The sequence below is a fragment of the Heterodontus francisci genome, chromosome 30 (assembly GCF_036365525.1).
Source record: "Heterodontus francisci isolate sHetFra1 chromosome 30, sHetFra1.hap1, whole genome shotgun sequence".
In the NCBI taxonomy this organism is placed as follows: domain Eukaryota; kingdom Metazoa; phylum Chordata; class Chondrichthyes; order Heterodontiformes; family Heterodontidae; genus Heterodontus; species Heterodontus francisci.
This window is the reverse complement of record NC_090400.1, coordinates 42,010,961-42,032,658: the sequence shown is the minus strand read 5'-3', so window position 1 is coordinate 42,032,658 and position 21,698 is coordinate 42,010,961. Positions and strand designations below refer to the sequence as shown.

The 21,698-nt window shown below is 42.2% G+C and overlaps 1 long non-coding RNA gene and 1 pseudogene across 1 annotated transcript; one reads left to right on the top strand and one right to left on the bottom strand.

Annotated features, from left to right (window-relative positions):
- Nucleotides 1–521: 521 nt before the first annotated feature.
- On the bottom strand, nt 522–21,697 carry LOC137346703 (uncharacterized). The gene is made up of 3 exons (XR_010968760.1): nt 21,492–21,697; nt 21,236–21,366; nt 522–1,009 (listed from the first exon to the last, which is right to left on the bottom strand). It is a non-coding gene; the product is annotated as an uncharacterized lncRNA (long non-coding RNA).
- Nucleotides 11,816–12,901, top strand: LOC137346828 (nucleolin-like; annotated as a pseudogene).
- Nucleotide 21,698: the final 1 nt, after the last annotated feature.

Below are 21,698 nucleotides of genomic sequence, written 5' to 3'. Positions count from 1 at the left end.
CATCACAAGACAGGAAGAGGTGAGACAGTAATATCTACTATCTTTTACATAAAAGGTATAACTGAATAAACTATCCACATCCTCTGATGCTAAATGCTGTATTGGCCAGAACATGTTCCTTTGATTATTTTAGGCACTTTGAAATAGTTACTTGCCAGGTTAAAACTTGCCTTCTACTCTGCTGTGTCAATCATCACGCAAACATAAAAAAATTACATAGTGATATAAGTTTATACTTTCTTTATATTTACCTCGTTGTGAAATTTCTTGAAATTTTAAATCATATTCATATATTTTGTTAATAACCAGATTTCAAAAACAATGCAAACCCCAATATACTTCTAACATGTTAGAGATGCCATCCATAGTTTATATTTACCAATATTTTAATAAAAAATACATTATTGTGAAAAATATTATGATAATTTTCAAATAAATGTACTTTCCAAAGAACAAAGCTATTATGCTTTGTAACGGTTGATATTTGCAAATTGTAAAACATAACAATTTACAAAGCAGACAGTAAAAAGTGCAAAATCAGTTTTGTTTTCAGATGAAGAAACCAAATTGATTATAAGAAGTTTGTTGATTCTCCCAATTTGACGCTCATTCTGCTCCCAGCCTTTAGACCTCAATGAAAAGAGAATAAAACCAACCTACTCTAAGCATTCTGGTGTCATACTACTGTGTAACTGGGCGCAGAATGTGCAGAACAACCTGGACTGATGAGCTTGTTGATATTCTTACCCTAATGGTCCAGCTGAAATTGTGAACTTGCAATACAGGGCACTGCAGGTGTCCATGATGCTGTACTATTGAGCAGCTGTTCAAAGGCACTTATTTTGACATTACAAGGTTAAAGATGGATTTTCATCATCTTTTCTGGAATCTCGGAGATAGGTATCAGCATCAAAACTTGTCTCATCAAGATTTCTGGATCATCTTTGGTCCAAGCTGCTTCATGGTATAAAAATAGTGGCTTCATAATCAGAGTGCTTTGGAGCTACATCTAAGAGTTAAAAGATAGCTTTAGTTACATCTATCTTGACCGAGTAACCATGGAAGTGCTTTAAGTTGCACGCTATTCTAAATTACAACATATTACAGAATACCATATCCCATATTTAAAGAATTTTTAAAAATGATGTTAAGAATTTTATATAAAAATGATAATTCTGATGAAGTTAAAAAACATTGCTGACAAATTATGCAAAGATAATGAATTTAATTAATTTTATCAAAATACTGTTAGTACTGTGGTAGAACATACGGGGCTGAATTTTACCAGCCTCTTGACGCCGTGGGTTGTGGCAGGGAGGCCTGTAAAATGTTAGCAGGAGTAGCCCACCACGATGCACGATGCCGAGACGGCCCCGCCGAATATTAGTGGCGGCAGCGAGGCCTCGGTGCGGCCCTCCCACCGCTTGGTGGCGGGGCCTTCATTAAAATATTAAAATCAGGATAATTAAAATGCAGATGAACTTACCTGACGATGGCGGCCGTCCCATGCCGCAACTCATGTGCCTGCGGAACTCCATTGGAGTTCCGAGGCGAGACACTGGTGGGAAAGGGGGAAGAAATAAAATCATCAGGGCGGGAGGGGGGATGTGGGGAAATTCCTATTCGTTGTGGGGATGGTGGGAAGGGGTTGAGGATCAAAGATACTGAAGTTCAGGGGGGAAAATTCGGAATTTCAAGAAGTGTATTTTGGGGGGGGGAATAAGGTCATTTTTATGTGTTGAGGATTGGGTGGGGGTGGGAGAGGGGATTCAATGTTATTATTTTATTTTTAAAATTATTTTTAAATTAAATATTTACTGACTTTTTTATCAACACATGGGAATATGATATTATTGCTATCACTGAGACATGGTTGAGGGAAGGGCAGGACTGGCAGCTTAATATCCCAGGGTATAGAATCTTCAGATGTGATAGGGGAGGGGGTAAAAGAGGAGGTGGCATTGCACTGTTGATTAAAGAGTCAATTACTGCAGTAAGGAGGTAATGAGGCCATATGGGTAGAACTTAAAAACAAAAAGGGGGCTATCACTTGGCTGGGAGTGTACTACAGGCCTCCAAACAGTCAGGCAGTGATAGAGGAGAAGATATGTAGGCAAATCTCAGAGAGGTGCAAAAATAATAGGGTAATAATAGTAGGGGATTTCAACTTCCCCTATATTAGAGGGGATAGTATTAGTGCAAAAAGCTTAAAGGGAGCAGAATTATTCAAATGCATTCAGGAGAGCTTTTTGAGCCAGCACGTAGAGTCCTACAAGAGGAGGAGCAGTACTGGACTAAATCCTAGGGAATGAAGATGGACAAATGGTAGAAGTGGCAGTAGGGGAGCATTTCGGGGATAGTGACCATAACTCTGTAAGATTTAAGGTTGTTATGGAAAAGGACATAGAGGGACTGGAAATAAGAGTACTGAATTGGGGGAAGGTAGGTTTCAACATGATAAAACAGGATCTGGCAAAAGTGAACTGGGAGTAGCTTCTTATAGGAAAGTCCACATCAGACCAGTGGGAGTCATTTAGAAAGGAAATTGTGATGGTTCAGGCACAGCATGTTCCCGTAAAGGTGAAGAGTAGGGCCAACAAGTCCAGGGAACCCTGGATGTCACGGGATATAGAGGATTTGATAAGGATAAAAAAGGTGTATGGCAGATTTAGAGTGCTGAAAACAGAGGAGGCCCGAGAGGAGTATAGAAAGTGTAGGGGAGTACTTAAAAAAGTAATTAGGAGAGCGAAGAGGGGCATGAAAAATCACTGGCAGACAAGATAAAGGAAAATCCCAAGGCATTTTATAAGTATGTTAGGGGCAAGAGGATAACCAGGGAAAAAGTGAGGCCCATTAGGGATCTAAGAGGCAATCTGTGTGTGGAGCCGGAGGACATAGGTGAGGTTTTGAACGATTACTTTTCATCTGTGTTCACTATGGAGAGGGACGATGTAGGTGTAGTGATCAGAGATGGGGATTGTGATATACTTGATCAAATTAGTATTGAAAAAGAGGAAGTATTAGCTGTTTTCGCGAGCTTAAAGGTGGATAAATCCCCAGGCCCAGATGAGATGTATCCCAGGCTGCTATGTGAGGCAAAGGAGGAGATAACGGGGGCTCTGACACAAATTTTCAGATCCTCTCTGGCCACAGGAGAGGTGCCAGAGGACTGAAGGACGGCAAATGTGGTACCATTATTCAAGAAGGGTAGCAGGGATAAACCAGGTAATTATAGGCCTGTGAGTCTAATGTCAGTGGTAGGGAAATTATTGGAAAACATTCTGAGAGACAGGATTAATCTCCACTCGGAGAGGCAGGGATTGATCATGGATAGTCAGCATGGTTTTGTCGGGGGAGATCACGTCTAACAAATTTGATTGAATTTTTCGAGGAGGTGACTAGAGGTGTAGATGAGGGTAAAGCAGTTGATATCATCTACAAGGACTTCAGTAAGGCTTTTGATAAGGTCCAGCATGGGAGATTGGTTAAGAAAGTAAGAGCCCATGGGAACCAGGGTAATTTGGCCAATTGGATTCAAAATTGGCTTAGTGGAAGGAGGCAGAGGGTGATGGTAGAGGGTTGTTTTTGCGAATGGAGTTCTGTGACCAGTGGTGTACCGCAGGGATCGGTGCTGGGACCCTTACTGTTTGTAATGTACATTAATGATTTAGACGTGAATATAGGAGGTATGATCAGTAAGTTCGCAGATGACACGAAAATTGGTGGTGTCGTAAATAGTGAGGAGGAAGGGCTTAGATTGCAGGACAATATAGACGGGCTGGTAAGATGGGCAGAGCAGTGGCAAATGGAATTTAATCCTGAGAAGTGTGAGGTGATGCACTTTGGGAGAACTAACAAGGCAAGAGAATATACAATGGATGGTAGGACCCTAGGGAGTACAGAGGGTCAGAGGGACCTTGGTGTACTTGTCCATAGATCACTGAAGGCAGCAGCACAGGTAGATAAGGTGGTTAGGAAGGCATACGGGATACTTGCCTTTATTAGCCAAGGCATAGAATATAAGAGCAGGGAGGTTATGATGGAGCTGTATAAAATGCTGGTTAGGCCGCAGCTGGAGTACTGTGTACAGTTCTGGGTGCCACACTATAGGAAGGATGTGATTGCATTGGAGAGGGTGCAGAAGAGATTCATCAGGATGTTGCCTGGGCTGGAGCATTTCTGTTATGAAGAGAGACTGGATAGGCTGGGGTTGTTTTCCTTGGAGTGGAGAAGTCTGAGGGGGGACCTGACTGAGGTATACAAAATTGTGAGGGGCATTGATAGGATAGATAGGAAGAAACTTTTTCCCTTAGCAGAGAGGTCAATAACTAGGGGGCATAGATTTAAGGTAAGGGGCAGAAGATTTAGAGGAGAGTTCAGGAAAAAGATTTTCACCCATAGGGTGGTTGGAATCTGGAACACACTACCTGAAGGGCGGTAGAGGCAGGAACACTCACGACATTTAAGAAGCATTTAGATGAGCACTTGAAATGCCATAACATACAATGCCACGGGCCAAGTGCGGGGGAGTGGGATTAGTTTTGGACGGGTGCTTGATGGTCGGTGCAGGTGTGTTGGGCCGAAGGGCCTGTTTCTGTGCTGTAAAACTCCATGACTCTACACTCGCACTTTTAAATATTTACATCTATCCTGAATGGCTTGAAGCCCTTTAAAAATGGCGCTGGCATCCACGCAGTGGCACCTGATGCCGTTGCTGGGGACGCGGTGGCCCGGCCCCTCTACGTCTTCGGGGGCGGCCACTCTGCCCCCTCCATTTAAATGAGTCCCCGTGCGTAATATCGCGGGGGCTGTGCGGTGGCACTTCCATGTTGGAAGGCCGCCGACTTCACAGCGCACTACCGCGGAGCACTGATAAAATTTAGCACATGTAGTTCTCAAATTTAATGGCACAAATACACATTTCTGCAATATTGAATCAAAGAGCACAGAAGGAAGCCATTCAGCCCATTGTACCTGTGCCGCATCTTTGAAGGAGCTTTCCACACCCCTGCTCTTCCCCAAAGCCCTGCAGATTTTTCCTTTTCAAGTATATATCCAATTCTATTTTGAAAATTACCACTGAATCTGCTTCCACCACATTTTAAGGTAGTGTATTCCACCTCATAACAACTCACTGCGTTAAAAAAAAATTCTCCTGGACTGCTCTCTGGTTTCTTTGTCAATTATTTAATATCTGTGACTTCTGGTTACCGACCCTCCTGCCAGTGGAAACTGTTTAACCTTTTTACTCTATCAAAAACTCTCATAATTTTGAGTACTTCTGTTAAATCTCCCCTTAACCTTTCTGTTCTAAGGAGAACAATCCTAATTTTCCTCCACATAAGTGAAGTCTCTCATCCCTGGTATCATTCTAGTAAATCTTCTCTGCACCTCTCTATGCTGCCTTGGCATCCTTTCTAAATTTGGTCCCCAGAATTAGGCACAATACTGAGACCAAATTAGTAATTCATAAAGGTTTAGAATAACTTCTTTGCATTTATACTCTGTGCTTCTACATATAAAGCACATGATCCATTAGCTTTTTAATAACTTTATCAACTTGTGCTGCTACCTTCAAAGATTTGTGCATGTGAACCCCCAAGGACTCCCTGTTCCTGCATCCCATTTTAAACTGTACCATTTAGTTTATTTTGCCACTCCTCAGTCTTCCTACTAAAATGCATCACTTCACATTTCTATACATAATATACCAAATAATAACTGAAATGTTAATGAAAACAAGTAGAATGCACAACATTATGATCCAGATTTTCAAATGCTGCGGGATCAGGACCGGGTGCGGACATGATTTGAAAATCACAGTCCCAAAAATGTCGTTTCCGGAACCGGATGCCTCTGGACAGACCGCAATTTTCAATGTGAGTGCGGGAGACAGGGAGGGAACGGGGAAGCTGTTCACCTCCAATTAAGGGCCCATTAAGCTCTTGGAGAACTCATTAAAGGGGTGGTGGATGGGGGTCCACACTGTAATTTTCAATTAGGCTTTTGGTGAGCCCAGTTGTCGGGCTCACATCGGGCAGAGGGCAAACTTTATTGTTGGAAGATGAAATGTTTTGGATATACGGGGATTTTGTGTCAGGCTAAGCAAAGGATTTTTTTTATTTTGGAAGCGCTGCCTCACCTCTTTATTCTGTTGGCTCTCTTTGGCAAGGCAACAGCAGGCTCCATCATGCAGGCAGTTCCTGCCTCTTATAGATGCTAGGTGCTACTAATTGGGTGCTGAGCTCGCCTTCTTTACAATTAGGGCATTAATATTTAAGGATCCCGTCGCGTTAGCAATGCAGCTGAGGTGTGGGGTCAGGACTTGGAAATCATCCAGGCGTCAAGTTCCCAACCCCGTTTCAGCCACATGTTTCAAACTGCAAGTTCTGATGAAAGGTTACAGACCTTCTCTGTCCACAGATGCTGCCTGACCTGCTGAGTATTTCCAGCACTTTCTGTTTTTATTTCAGATTTCCAGCATCTGCAGTATTTTGCTTTTATTTCAAACTGCAAGCATCTTCCACCAGGGGGTGCTCTGTTTTTGTAATTTTACAGCAACTGGCATTTCTGACTGTGCAACCAACATCTTCGAGTAATATATTCTTCATTACACAATACACACCTGTTCTGGAGGATTCTAACCTGCAAGTCTTCTTTCCACGCTAACTATGCAAATATTGTCAGTTGAGTGAAGTGCAATTTCTTAACTCTGAAATTGATTTTATTGACAAACATATTCAATAGTCCATGTTTATATACCACCTTCTGTAAGTGCTAATTCTGACAGCTAATAATAACTTTGCAAAAACAAACATTCTAGGGTGATTTGAACTCTCTTCAATTGCTAGGAAAGAAGTGGAAGAGTAGTCAATATGGAGCAGCTCCATTTCCTGCTCTGCTCCCAATGATCTGCAATTTTTACACTGCTGGTTTTGGCATCAGATAAGGCTTCCATTGAACTCTGGCAGGAACCCCATGAATAAAAGAATTAAATTCCATTTGAGTCCTATGAAGTAAATGGGTCCCTGATGTAATTTTAACTCGGTCCTGAGCGGGCACCAACTGCAGACATCCCTGACTCACACTCCCATGCGGGATTAGCATCCACTCCTGCCGGTTATCCACTGGGAGTCTCCAGCCCAAACCTTTCTGCAACTTAGCTGAATAAATAGTCTTTGTCTACATTAGCAATTGGAGGTCAGAATGGACACAACATTTGCCAACATAAACTCTGCTGATTTTGTATTCCGGATTAGTACCAGGATAAATTAAAACAAATGCTTGGGGTAGATTTCATGTTAAGAACAAAAACTTGCATTTATATACCACCTTTAACTTAGTAAAATGTCCCAAGGCACTTCAAATGAGTCTTATCAAATAAAATTTGATTGTAAGTCACATAATATTTTGGGAAGATGACCAAAAGTAGGCTTTAAGGAGCGTCTTAAAGGAGGAAAGAGAAATAGAGAGGCAGAGAGAATTTCAAACCTTGGAGCCACAGCTGCTGAAGACATGGCCACCAATGGTGGAGCAATTTTTTAATTCTTCCATGAAATGTGGACTTCAGGCCTGCTATCTGACCTGAACCCAAAGGGACCTGACGACATGTGTCGGGTTTGGGTCAGGTCGGGCCCCTCTTCCGGGTCTGGCTTTCAGGCTTGGGTCGGGCCAGGCCCAGGTTGGGCCGGGTCTGGGTTGGGCCGGACACATACGGTCAGTGCTCTGCTGGTAAGTGTTAAAATTAAAATTTCCTGAGCTTGGAGTCCGGGACGCCAAACAGGGAAACTGAGTCTGCGCAGGGAGCGAGTAAAGTCTCTATGACGTCATCACGCACACGCTGCAGCTTCCTGGAGGTACCGAGTTGGAAGGTAAGTAAAGGGATGGTCGGGTCAGGCTCGGGTACGGGGCAATATTGGAGGGGCTTAGGCCGGGTCAGGCTCGGGTCCGCTGTGGTTTGGATCGGGTTCTTTTCCTTTGACCTGAACAGGCCTTTAATGTGGACATCACTGGCAAGGCCAGCATTTGTTGCTCATCCTTAACTGCCCTTGACAACTGAGTGCCTTGCTAGGCCATTTCGAAGTCAACCACATTGCTGGGAGTCTGGCGTCACATGTAGGCCTGACCAGATAAGAACAGCAGATTTCCTTCCCTAAAGGGCATTAGTGAACCAGATGGGTTTTTACGATGATCAATGATAGTTTCATGGCACCATTACTGAGACTAGCTTTCAATTCCAGATTGTTTTTAGTAATTAATTTAAATCCTACCAGTTGCCATGGTGGGCTTGAACTCATGTCTTTAGGGCATTAGCCTGGGCCTCTGGATTACTTGTCCAGTGACATTACCACTCTGCCAGATGCCAGAACTGGAGTAGAGATCTTGGAGGGTTGTAGGGTTGAAGAAGATTACAGAGGTAGGAAACGGTGAGGCCATGGGGGGATTTGAAAACAAGGATGAGAGTTTTAAAGTTAAGGCACTGCTTAACTGGGAGCCAATGAGTTAACAAAAGCCTGGATGAGGATTTCAGCAGCAGATGAGCTGAGGGAGGGGCTAAGCGAGGGGCCGACACTCCTGCTCCTAATTAATATGTTTGTAACGGAGGTAAAAATAGGCACTCTTAGTGATGGCATTGCTATGTGGTTGGAAGCTCATCTTGGGGTCAATAAGACATTGAAGTAGAGAACAGTCTGGTTCAGCCTCAAATGGCTCAGATAGACAGATGGAATTGGTGGATCGGGAACAGAATTTTTGGTGAAGATCAAGGACAATGGCTTCAGTCTTCCCAATATTTAGCTGGAGAAAATTTCTGCTCATCCAGTACTGGATGTCGTACAAGCAGTCTGACAAATTAGAGACACTGGAGGGGTCGAGAGAGGTGGTGGTGAAGTAGAGCTAGATGTTGTCATCGTACATGTGAAAAGAAGCTATAGAGGTTAATATATATCAAATCAATGAAATACAAGGATATTGAATTTGGGATTTTGGGGGAGTTAGTGGAAGTCAGTGAGAACAGGACCATTGGGTGAATGGAACTTAGAACAGGATGTGGGTGGTGGAGTTTTGGATGAGTTGGGGTCAGATGCATAAATGTTTACAGCACAGACAGGGGCCACTCAGCTCATCATGGCTATTCTGGTTCTTTCCTAGAATAAATTAATTCCCCTGTATCTCAATCGCTTCCAGCTCCTGTATCCATCTTTGTTTCAAATATTTATCCAATTTTCCACTAAAAGGTGCAACTATTCTCTTGCATGAATAAATTTCTCCTGATTTCTCTTAGTGACAATTTAAATTGATGACCCCTCATTACTGAATCCCAACCAGAGGAAATAGTCATTCCCCAATCACCCCAGCACAAGCTTTAGCTGGGTATGGTAGTGCCATAGTTTTGTGACTGGACCAGTAAGTAACCTACCCGAATAATCCAGAGAACATGAGTTTAAATACTTTTTCAGGATTCAAATTCAACTTTTAAAAAAGTTCAGGCAAACAAGCTGGCATTACTAAAATTGACTATAAAACTGGCGGAATGTCATTAAAATTCAACTCGTTCTTTAATGTTTTTTCGGGAAGGAAACTTGCTGTTCTTACCTTGTTTTGCTTATATGGGACTCTAGTCCCACACCAATCCCGCTTACTTTTAACTGCCCTCTGAAGTGGCTTAGCAAGCCACTCAGTTTCAGGGATAGACAAATGATGTTGGCCTTGCCAGTGAAACCAACATCCTGAGAATGAATAAAAAAATTTGAAAACATTTATTAAATCTCCTCTTAGCATTCTCTGCTCCAGTGGAAACAGTCCTAGTTGTACACTAGACTCAGTAAGTGAGGGAGAATATTGATCAGTATGTGATGTTCTGAGACATCTAACTGAGTCTTGTGAGTTTGGGCAACAGAAGGGTGATCTCATCAGCGATAGGACTGTCTTAGGAACAAGAGATTTCGCTGTGAGGCATGTCAGTTGAGAAAAGAGAAGCTTACTCTCAAGAAAGCTATTGACATGTGCAGAAGCTCTGAAGTGGCTAATCAACATCTGAAGAGTATTGATGGGAGAACTGACGAGGCTGTGCTCTATGCTGGGAGGCAGTCCAAGTCTCCCAAGCACCAGTCAATGATGAAAAGGAAGAAAACTTTCAGAAGGGCCAGCAGAAAGATTTAGACCATAGTACTGGATGTAAATACCACAAGAAGGAAAAGGAAGCATGTCCAGAATGGGAAAAGCAGTGGTCGAACTGCAAGAAGCTCAACCACTTTGTATGCAAATGTTTTGCTAGAAAGAAGAAGAACAAGCCTTGAAATATTGTTATGGCCAGGTGAGGAGGGAGTGGGGCGGTCTCAGGCTCCCCCTCACCCCTTCTCTTGATTGACCAGAGTTTATCCCTTTTTTAAAAATAATGGTTATGCTTACCACCTCAGTGAGTGTTGTACCTTTCCTCTAATGTGATTACAGAGAACCAATCAGACAGGTTTTCTTGAGTTTAAACAAGAAAGAGATAAGTTTATTACACTTAACACGCTAACCCGATTCAAAATACTAAAAATACACTACACATTCACGCACATTCACACGAGAGTCACACACACACAAATAGATTAGAAGGAAGCAGATTTGGTGGTTGGATGAAAGTCCAGAATAAATGGAATTTAAATACAGTCTGTAAGTCCAGTGGTCCTGGGTTGAAGCTGTAGTCTTGAAGTCGTCGCTGGTCCAAGTGCACTGTGGCAGAATTGCTTGTTGATTCTCTTCCCCTGGATGCTGGCTGTAGCGGTCTGTAGGCTTGGAGGGGAACCTCCAGTCGCAGCCGGTTCTTTTCTTCTTTCTGGGGAGAGAGAGAGAGAAAGAGAGACACAGGGGGAGCAGCTGCTGTCTTTGCTGCTATACCCTCAGTCTCTGCCTGTTTGCTGTCTCTGTCACAAAGTCTAAACTAAGTTTCCAATGAATTTAATATGTCCCATTTGGCATATAGGGTTTTCCTGACAATATGGCTGATGGACCGATGTCAGATGATGATTCTGCCAAATCACTCTACACCCTAGAACATGTTAGTGCTGTGAAATCTCGAGGTAGAAAGTGGTTTGTGACTGTTGGTATGATGACTGCAGAAGGAAAGCATTAAGCTGATGTGATGCGCTAGATAGACACCGTTTATATGTGCAACTAAAGGCCTGCTACCCGACCCGAACCCGACAACATGTGTCGGGTTCCGGTCGGGCCGCGTCGCTCTTCCGGGTCCGGCTTTCGGGTTGGGTCGGATCGGGTCCGGGTCGGACACACACAGTATTAATTGGACTTAAAAGGTTGTTTAAAAAGAAACGGATTGGGAATCGGAAGGTAGGTAAAGTGAACATTCCGGTGGTCGGTTCGGGCTCGGGTTGGGTCGGGCGCGGGAAAAAATGGAGGGACTCGGGCCGGGTCAGGCTCGGGTCCAATGTGGTTCCGTCAGGTTCCTGTCGGTTTTTTTTCCCTGACCTAAGCAGGCCTTTATGCGTAACGTCACAAGCTTCGCAGACTTGTGTGAAATTGCTCAGGATGCTGATCTGAATGCAAAGCCATTGAAGGTAAAGTTGAGGCTCTATGATGGAACGATGCTCACCCCCAATAGGACAAACCAAGCTGAGAGTCCAATGCAACGGGAAGAAAGAAGAAATTCTGTTCCAGATAGTGGACACTAAGCATCTCGGCTGGCTTAAGTCAAAAGCTTGGACTGATAACCCTCAATGTACCAGAAAAGAAATCTATTCCCAAGTGTGCAGCTGCTGTACTAAAAAAGCAAAGGAAGAATTTGAGATAGCTGTGCCAAAGAAAGCTAGAGATGGAAAAAAAAGAGAAGCATTAAACTGAAAATGATGCATCCTTTTGCTTTTTGTTGGAAAATTGAACTCTGAAAAGAACTTTGAGGAATTAAAGCCTGAATGGCTTCTTCACCAAAAAGAAATTTTAAGTCGCAGCTAGAAATTTGGTCACATAGACTTTGAAACCAAAGAACAACTGAAAAAGGCATTGGAATTCAATGGAAACAACATGCTGGGACTTGCAGTCAAATTTGACAAAGCATGCAGCATGGAAAGCAATGCAGATAGCTAAAGGGATTGGAGGCCATTGTCAAAAATCTCCCATTCAAGGTAACTCAGGATGGCCTTAAAGAGATTTTTGAGGATGCCCTTGACATTAGAATTCCTGTTTCTCATGAAGGTTCAGGGACTCTGGGCATTGTGTATACTGAATTTGAAAATGAAGCACCTGCAGATACAGCACTGGAACAGAAACAAGACACTGAGGTTGAGGGCAGGACAAGGTCATTGTCATTAATTTTACTGGCAATAAGTGTATGTTAAATGTAAAGGGTAGATAAATGCTACCAGGTTCTGATACACTCATTGTAAATAACTTGGCATATTCTGCAAAATAAGAAACCCTTCAGAGTATTTTTGTAAAAGCATCATTGATCGACATACCAGAGAAGAATGGCAGACCGAAAGGATTTGTTAAATTTGAATTTATTGAGGATGCTAAAGTTCTTGAGAATCACAGCAACACAAATTGAAGGGCAAGTTGTAAGGTTGGATTTCAGCAACCAAGGACACAGAAGTGGTGATGGTCCCAGCAAGACATTGTTTGTTTGTGGCCCTTCCGATGACACAAGTGAAGAAACTTTAAAAGAAGTCTTTGAAGGAGTTGAGAGTGTTAGAATTGCAAAAGACAAAGAATCTGGAAGATCAAAATGTTTTGGCTTTGTGGACTTCCCATCAGCAGAAGATGCAAAATTAGCAAAGGAAATTATAGAAGATGGAGAAATTGATGGATGCAAAATGACACTTGACTTTGCTAGACTGAACAGTGAAGCCAGCAAGGTGGTCGAGGCTTTGTAAGAGCTAGAAGTGGATGGGGGAATTTGTAGGATTCAGAGCTGGAAAGATGACTCCTCAAGGAAAGAAAATCAAATTTGATTAAAAAGGCTAATAAGACTGCTTTACCTCTTTATGTTCAGACAGAGCCTCTGTTGATTTGCCTTAGAGTTGGACATTCCAGAGTTGTGCATGGATTGCATGGCTATGCAGTTTGGAGTGATGGGAGCTCCCGAAGGTTCTGAATGGATTTACAATTAAGTAAAGGCAGAAATTATTGGTGCACCTTTGTGGGTTTTGTCAAATTTATTTTGAAGTATTCTGTCTTACCGGTACGTAAACATACTGTTCCCTATGTTTTTTAGTTGCAATGTAAATGCAAATTTTTCTTTTATGAAAAGGGGATGCTTGGATAAATACTTTTGTACACTTTGGCTTGCCATACACATGTGACCTCTGATGTCATGATATGTAAATAAAGACTTTTTGGCAGGAGCCATTTTATGCACCATATTGAACTATAGGTTGAGACTTGAACTCATTCAAAACCCACCTGCTTGCACAGATTTAAAATCGGGCCCACGGGCGGACTGTCTCATCGCTGGGATCATTCGAAATGTCTCGATGCTGGAAGGACAGGAAGCAAGGAAAAGGTGGCGGGGTGGCTCTGTTAATTAATGATGTTATTAGAACAATGGAGAGGGTGACCTAAGTTCAGGAAACCAGGATGTAGAAGTGGTTTGGGAGAAATGATAAAGGCAAGAAGTCACTTGTGGGAGTGGTGTAGAGGCTCCCTAACAGTAACCACACAGTAGAACGGGGTATAAAGGAAGAAATAATGGGAGCTTGTCAGAAAGGTATGGCGATAGTAATAGGGGATTTTAATCAACGTATAGACTGGAAAAAATCAGAAGAACAAAGTTAGTCTAGAAGAGGAGTTCATAGAATGTCTTCGGGATAATTTCTTAGAATAGCACGTTCTGGAGCCAACCAGAGAGCAAACTATACTAGACCTGGTATTGTGCAACGAAATAGGATTAATTAATGACTTCATAGTGAAGGCGCACCTAGGCAGCAGCAATCAAATTTTACACTCAGTTTGAGGGAGAGAAGAATGGGTCTAAAACTAGTATTTTAAACTTAAATAAGGGCAATTATGAGGGCATAAAGCAGAGCTAGCTAAAGTGAACGGGCAAATTAGGTTAAGGGCTAGGTTAATAGAGATGCAGTGGCAGACATTTAGGGGATATTTCAGAATACACAGAATAGAAACATTCCAACAAGAAAGAAAAATTCCAAGGGAGGACCCACCATCCGTGGTTAACTAAAAAAAGTTAAAAATAGTATCAAACTTAAAAAGCATATAATTGCACAAAGATGGGTGGCAGGTCAGAAGATTGGACAGACTATAAAAAACAGCAAAGAATGACTAAAGGGTTAATAAGGAGGGAAAAATTAGAGTACGAGAGAAAACTAGAAGTATAAAAACAAATAGTAAGAGTTTCTATAGATATTTAAAAAAGAAAAGAGTCAACAAAATGAGCACTGGTCCTATAGAATGTGAGTCTGGGGAATTAATAATGGAAAATAAAGAAATGGCAGATGAATTGAACAGACATTTTGCATCAGTCTTCACTATGGAGGATACAAGTAACATCTCAGAAATAGCTGTATATCAGGAAGTGGAGGAAGGAACTCAAGAAAATTCCAATGACCAGGGAAGTGATGCTGAACAAATTATTGGAGCTGCAGGCTGACAAGTCCCCGGGTCCTGATGGACTTCAATCTAGGGTCTTAAAAGAAATGGCTAGTGAGATAGTTAATGCGTTGCTTCTAATTTTCCAAAATTCCCTAGATTCTGGGAAGGTTCCATTAGATTGGAAAATAGTGAATGTAACTCCTTTATTCAAAAAGGAAAGGTGACAGAAAGCAGGGAACTACAGGCCTGTTAGTCGCAGGGAAAATGTTAGAAGCTGTTATTAAAGACGTTATAGCAGGGCACTTAGACAAATTCAAGGTAATCAGGCAGAGTCAATGTGAAAGGGAAATCATGTTTAACCAATTTATTGGAGTTCTTTGAAGAAGTAATATGTGCTGTGGATAAAGAGGAACCGGTGGATGTACTGTACTTAGATTTCCAGAAGACATTTGATAAGGTTCCACATGTTATTGCAGAAAATAAAAGCTCATGGTATAGGGTGTAACATATTGGCATGAATAGAAGATTGGCTAGCTAACAGGAAGCAGGGAGTAGGCATAAATGGATCATTTTTGTTTTGGAAAAATGTAACGAGTGGTGTGCCACAGGGATCAGTGCTGGGGCCTCAACTTTTTACAATTTATATAAATGACATGGATGAAGGGACTGAAGGTATGGTTGCTAAATTTGCTGATGACACAAAGATAGGTAGGAAAGTAAGCTGTGAAGAGGACATAAGGACAAAGGGATATAAATAGGTTAAGTGAGTGGGCAAAGATCTGGCAAGTGGAGTATAACGTGGGAAAATGTGAAATTGTCCGTTTTGGCAGGAAGAATAAAAAATAAGCATATTATCTAAATGGTGAGAGATTGCAGAGCTCTGAGATGCAGAGGGACGTGGATGTCCTAGTGCATGAATTGCAAAAGGTTAGTCTGCAGGTACAGCAAGTAATTAGGAAAGCAAATAAAATGTTATCGTTTATTGCGAGGGGAATTGAATACAAAAGTAGGGAGGTTATGCTTCAGTTATGCAGGACATTGGTAAGACCACATCTGGAGTACAGTGTACAGTATTGGTCTCCTTATTTAAGGAAGTATGTAATGTGTTGGAAGTAGCTCAGAGAAAGATTTCTAGACGAATACCTGGAATGGGCGGATTGTCTTATGAAGAAAGGTTGGGCAGGCTAGGCTTGTATCTGCTGGAGTTTAGAAGACTAAGAGACGACTTGATTGAAACATGTAAGATCCTGAGTCGTCTCGACAGGGTGGATATGGAAAGGACGTTTCTCCTTGTGGGAGAATCTAGAACTAGGGGTCACCATTAAAAAATAAGTATTGCCCATTTAACACAGAGATAAGAATTTGTTTCTCTCAGAGCGTCGTGAATCTTTGGAACTCTCTTCCTCAAAAGGTAGTGGAAGCAGAGTTTTTGAATATTTTTAAGGCAGTGGTAGATAAATTCTTGATAAGGAGTGCAAGAACAACTCACCTAGTCCCACTCCCCCTAGCCCTGCAACTTATTTTCTTCAGATAATTATCCAATTCTCTTCAGAAGGCTTCAATTGAATCTACCTCCACCACACTCTCAGGCAGTGCATTCCCAATTCTAACCACTCGCTGCTTAAAATGTTTTTCCTCATGTCGCCTTTGGTTCTTTTGCCAATTAGCTTAAATTGGTGTCCTCTGGTTCTTGACCCTTCTGCCAACGAGAACTGTTCTCCCTCTGTACTCTGTCCAGACCCTTCATGATTTTGAACACATCTATCAAATTTCCTCTTAATCTTCTCTTCTCTTCTTCATAGAGAACAGTTCCAACTTCTCTAATTTATCCACATAACTGAAGTTCCTCCTCCCTGGAACCATTCTCGTGAATCTTTCTGCACCCTCTCTAATGCTTTCACATCCTTCCTAAAATGTGGTGGCCAGAATTGGACACAATACTCCAGTTGAGGCCAAACCAGTGTTTTATATAGGTTCATCATAATTTCCTTGCTTTTGTACTCTATGTCCCTATTTATAAAGTGCAGGACCCTGTATGTTTTATTAAGTGCTTTCTCAACCTGTCCTGCCCCCTTCAATGATTTGTGCACATATATACCAGATCCCTCTGCACTTGTACCCCCTTTAGAACTGTACCCTTTATTTTATATTGCCTCTCCTCATTCTTCCTACCAAATGAATCACTTCATACTTCTCTGCATTAAATTTCATCTGCCACTTGTCTAGCCATTCCACCAGCTTATCTATATCCTCTTGAAGTTCATCACTATACTCCTCACAGTTCACAATACTTCCAAGTTTTGCAAGTTTTGTGTCATCGGAAATTGTGAAATTGTGCCTTGAACACCCAAGTTTAGGCCATTAATATTTATCAAGAAAAGCAGTGGTCCTAACACCAACTCTTGTGAATCCCCACTATATACCTTCAGTCCAAAAAATAACCAGTTAGCACTATGCCATTTCTGTCACTCAGCCAACTTCGTATCTATGCTGGTACTGTCCCTTTTATTCCATGGGCTTTAACTTTGCTGACAAGCCTGTTACGTGGCAGTTTATCAAATGCCTTTTGGAAGTCGATATACACCACATCAACTAAATTACCCTCATCAACATCCTCTGTTGTCTCATCAAAAAACTCAAGCAGGTTAATTAAACATGATTTGCCCTTAACAAATCGGTGATGGCTTTCCTTAATTAATCCACATTTGTCCAAGTGACTCTTAATTTTGTTCCGTATTAAGAGTTTCTAAAAGCTTTTCCATCACTGAGGTTAAACTGTCTGGGCTTATCCTTACACCCTTTTTTGAACAAGGGTGTAACATTTGCAATTCTCCAGTCCTCTGGCATCACCCCTGTATCTAAGGAGGATTGGAAGATTATGGCCAGTGCCTCCACAATTTCCACTCAGTATCCTCGTATTCACCTCACTTGGAACTGGTGACTTATCAATTTTTGAGTACAGCCAGCCTATGTAATACCTCCTCTTTACCAATTTTTAGCCCATCCAGTGTCTCAACTACCTCCTCTTTCACGACAACTAGGCCAGCATCATCTTCCTCGGTAAAGACAGACGCAAAGTACATTTAGTACCTCAGCCATTCCACCCTCCCCCCCGCCTCCATGCTTTTTGGTCCCTAATTGGCTCCACTATTCCTTTTACCACCCTTTTAATATTTATATGCTTATAATGAACCAATAATGAGAAAAGACAATGTCTGGTATTGGAAAAATGAAAGATTATTATGTATCACATAAGCTGAGAATGGAATCTTAATATGAAAAATTTAAATGACAAGTACTGAAGGAATATGTAACAAGTTCCAATGAAAACATTGTTCAGTACAAACCAGTAAGGTGTTACTTAGTCATAGAGTTATACAGCACAGAAACAGGCTCTTTGGCCCATCGTGTCTGTGCTGGCCATAAAGCACCTAACTATTGTATGGTATGGTGTTTTAAGTGCTCATCTAAATACTTCTTAAATGTTGTGAGGGTTCCTGCTTCTATCACCTCTTCAGGCAGTGCGTTCCAGATTCCAACCACTCTTTGAGTGAAATTTTTTTTCCTCAAATCCCCTCGAAACCTCCTACCCCTTACCTTAAATCTATGCCCCCTGGTTATTGACCCCTCCGCTAAGGGAAAAAGTTTCTTCCTATCTAGCCTATCAATGCCCCTCATAATTTTGTATACCTCAATCACGTCCTCCCTCAGCCTTCTCAGCTCTAAGGAAAACAGCCCTAGCCTTTTCAGTCTCTCTTCATAGCTGAAATGCTCCAGCCGAGGCAACATCCTGGTGAATCTCCACTGCACCCTCTCCGGGGCAATCACATCCTTCCTATAGTGTGGTGTGCAGAACCGTACACAGTACTCCAGTACTAGCATTTTATATAGCTCCATCATAACCTCCTTGCTCTTATATTCTATGCCTCGGCTAATAAAGGCAAGTATTCCATATTCCAGAGGATTCGAGAGGATTCGAGTACAGGAGCAAGGATGTCTTGCGCAATTATACAGGGCCTTGGTGAGGCCACACCAGGAATATTGTGTGCAGTTTTGGTCTCCTTATCTGAGGAAGGATGTTCTTGCTATAGAGGGAGTGCAGCAAAGGTTTACCAGACTGATTCCTGGGATGGCGGGACTGACGTATGAGGAGAGATTGAGTCGGTTAGGATTATATTCACTGGAGTTCAGAAGAGTGAGGGGGGATCTCATAGAAACTTATAAAAATCTAACAGGACTTGACAGGGTAGATGCAGGAAGGATGTTCCCGATGGTGGGAGAGTTCAGAACCAGGGGTCATAGTCTAAGGATACGGGATAAACCTTTCAGGCCTGAGATGAGGAGAAATTTCTTCACCCAGAGAGTGGGTGAGCCTGTGGAATTCGCTACCACAGAAAGCAGCTGGGGCCAAAACATTGTATGTTTTCAAGAAGGAGTTAGATATAGCTCTTGGGTCTAAAGGGATCAAAGGGTATGGGGAGAAAGGGAGAACAGGTTACTGAGTTGGATGATCAGCCATGATCATAATGAATGGCCTACTCCTGCTCCTATTTTCTAACCACCTTATCTATTTGTGCTGCCGCCTTCAGTGATCTATGGACAAGTACACCAAAGTGATTATGTAACTTGCATATTCATTGCTGTGTGACTCATGGCCCAATTTCACCACCATTGTGAAATGAAGATCGAAGTCATTCAATGCAATAGGCTGTGCAAAGGAGTGGTTAGATCTGTGCGCATACCAATGATTCCACACACAATGACTTCATAATCTAGGCATTTCCATTGACAGAATGGCATTGAATGAGGCATAGATGTTTCCCTGCAGTGAGGATGAAAAATGCCACTCTGTGCCCTTGGTGACTGGCTCAAGAACAAAACTTGGAGCAGCTGGTCTCTCAGCTGGAAATACTGAGGGGGAAAATAACAGAATCTATTTTATTTTTCTCCCCTCACTATTTTCAAACAAAGACACTAACAATGCACTCCATTGTACTGTAATAGTTCCAACTTACACTCTCAAATGAAATGTTTTGAACATCACATTTGGCCCAGATATTGCTATGTGAATCCAAATCCAAATCTCTGACCTGCACATTATTTTTTTGACCTTTCACCTTGACTCACTTTGAAAATGTATTTTCCTTCCTGTTTGGGTTGAGTACCTGACATTCCTTTGCTATGAAGCCAAGTGAAAGTCCCTCCTGCTTGCCAAACACTGTCGTAAAATCGGGCATTTGGAAGTGCTGAGGGAGCTTAGGCTATCTTGTTTTTCTTTTGGTATTTGTTCTCTTCTGTGCTTACTTCCCTTGGGGTTTCCAACATTCCAACATTGTCTTTAAATTTCTAGGAATTAAATTTTAAGCTCTTGGATACTGCTGTGAGCAACCCAAGAAAAAAAGTCCTGGGAGCACTAAAAAAAGCTTTTTTTTTGTCATTTTCTTTGAACACCTTCATTTATTAGTTAGAAACTCATTGGAGGTGGTTAAAAAGGAGGTTGACTTGACAGGGCAGTTAGAGGTGGGAAACCTCCAAGAATATGTCAAACCCTACTTGCTGACAGCATATGTCTGTACGAATTTGCCCTGTAGTACCTGTGAAACTGAAATAAAATGAAATCACATACTAATGCAAAATAAATTGTGCAATTTGGTGTGATTGTACTGCATTAATACCAAACATGTAATATAACTTAGGCATCATTTGAAACAGGCAGATCTGCTGAAAAACAGTAAATTTATCAGAAGTGCAAATTTAAAAAAAAAACTAAATACAGAGGGTATTGACCCAGATTTCATAATGATTTCACAGCTCATCATTGAAGCCCTTGCCAGATATTACTCAAGAGTGGATTCCCAAGTTTGACTGGAAAAATGCCAATAATTTTGAGTCAGCTGTGCCTCGCTGTGCCTGAAATGCATTCTGTCCATATTGAGCTCTGCCTGAAAGGCACATCACCTAAGGAATAAAAACAGAAAGTGCTTGAAATACTCAGCAGGTCTGCCAGCATCTGTGGAGAGAGACACATAGTTATCGTTTCAGGTCTGTGACCTTTCATCAGAACTGACAAAGGTCAGAAATGTAATAGGTTTAAGCAAGTAAAGCGGGGGTGGGGGGAGGAAAGAGAACAAAGGGGAAGGTGTGTGATAGGTCAGAGGGCCGTAGAGATTAACTGACAAGGAGGTCATGGGGCAAAAGCAAACAGAGTGTGCTAATGGTGTGGTGAAAGACAAAGCATTAGTGCAGACAGAGTGTTAATGACAGAATAATGGCCCTAGCCAAAAGCACAAGCATGAAAAACCCAGTTTAAGGTAAAAAAAAATAAAACAAAATAAAAAATAAAATAATAAAAAGGGTGCCAGTCATGCTCTGAAATTATTGAACTCAATGTTCAGTCCGAAAGGCTGTAGAGTGCCTAATCGGAAAATGAGGTGGTGCTGCTCGAGTGTGCGTTGATGTTCACTGGAACACTGCAGCTGGCCAAAGACAGAAATGTGGGCATGAGAGCAGGGAAGTGTGTTGAAATGGCAGGCAACCAAAGCTCGGGATCATGCTTGTGGACTGAGTGGAGGTGTTCCGCAAAGCGGTCACCTAATCTGCGTTTGGTCTCCCCAATGTACAGGAGACCGCATTGCGAGCAACGAATACAGTATACTAAATTGAAAGTACAAGTGAATCGCTGCCTCACCTGAAAGGAGTGTTTGGGGCCTTGGATGGTGAGGAGAGATACCTGCTTCATGAGCCTTTTGATGTCTTTTTCTTTGAAAGCAGCAGTTTTTTGACAACTACTTATGGTACTAAATGCGTCCGTTGGCAGATCTGTTTGCAAATGGACACTGTCAGGTAATGCTTCTCTATCAATAATGCCTCTTTCTGATACCTCACTCGCTGCCCGAATATATATATATATTTTAGAACTGGCACTATAGAAATAAGAACCTCACCGCCACCCCCTGCTGTTTGGCTTTCTTTCACAGATCCGTCTGTCGATGACAAGGGACCGTCTCCAGTTGCCTGAACAACCAAGTCGCGATCTCAGCGGAGGGAGCAACTGGGTCCGGCGGCGCGTGGCCGGCAGCTGCGCAGTGACGGACGCTCCCTGGCCGGCTCGCGGCACCTTGCGCAGGCACGCACGCAGCGCCATTTTAACC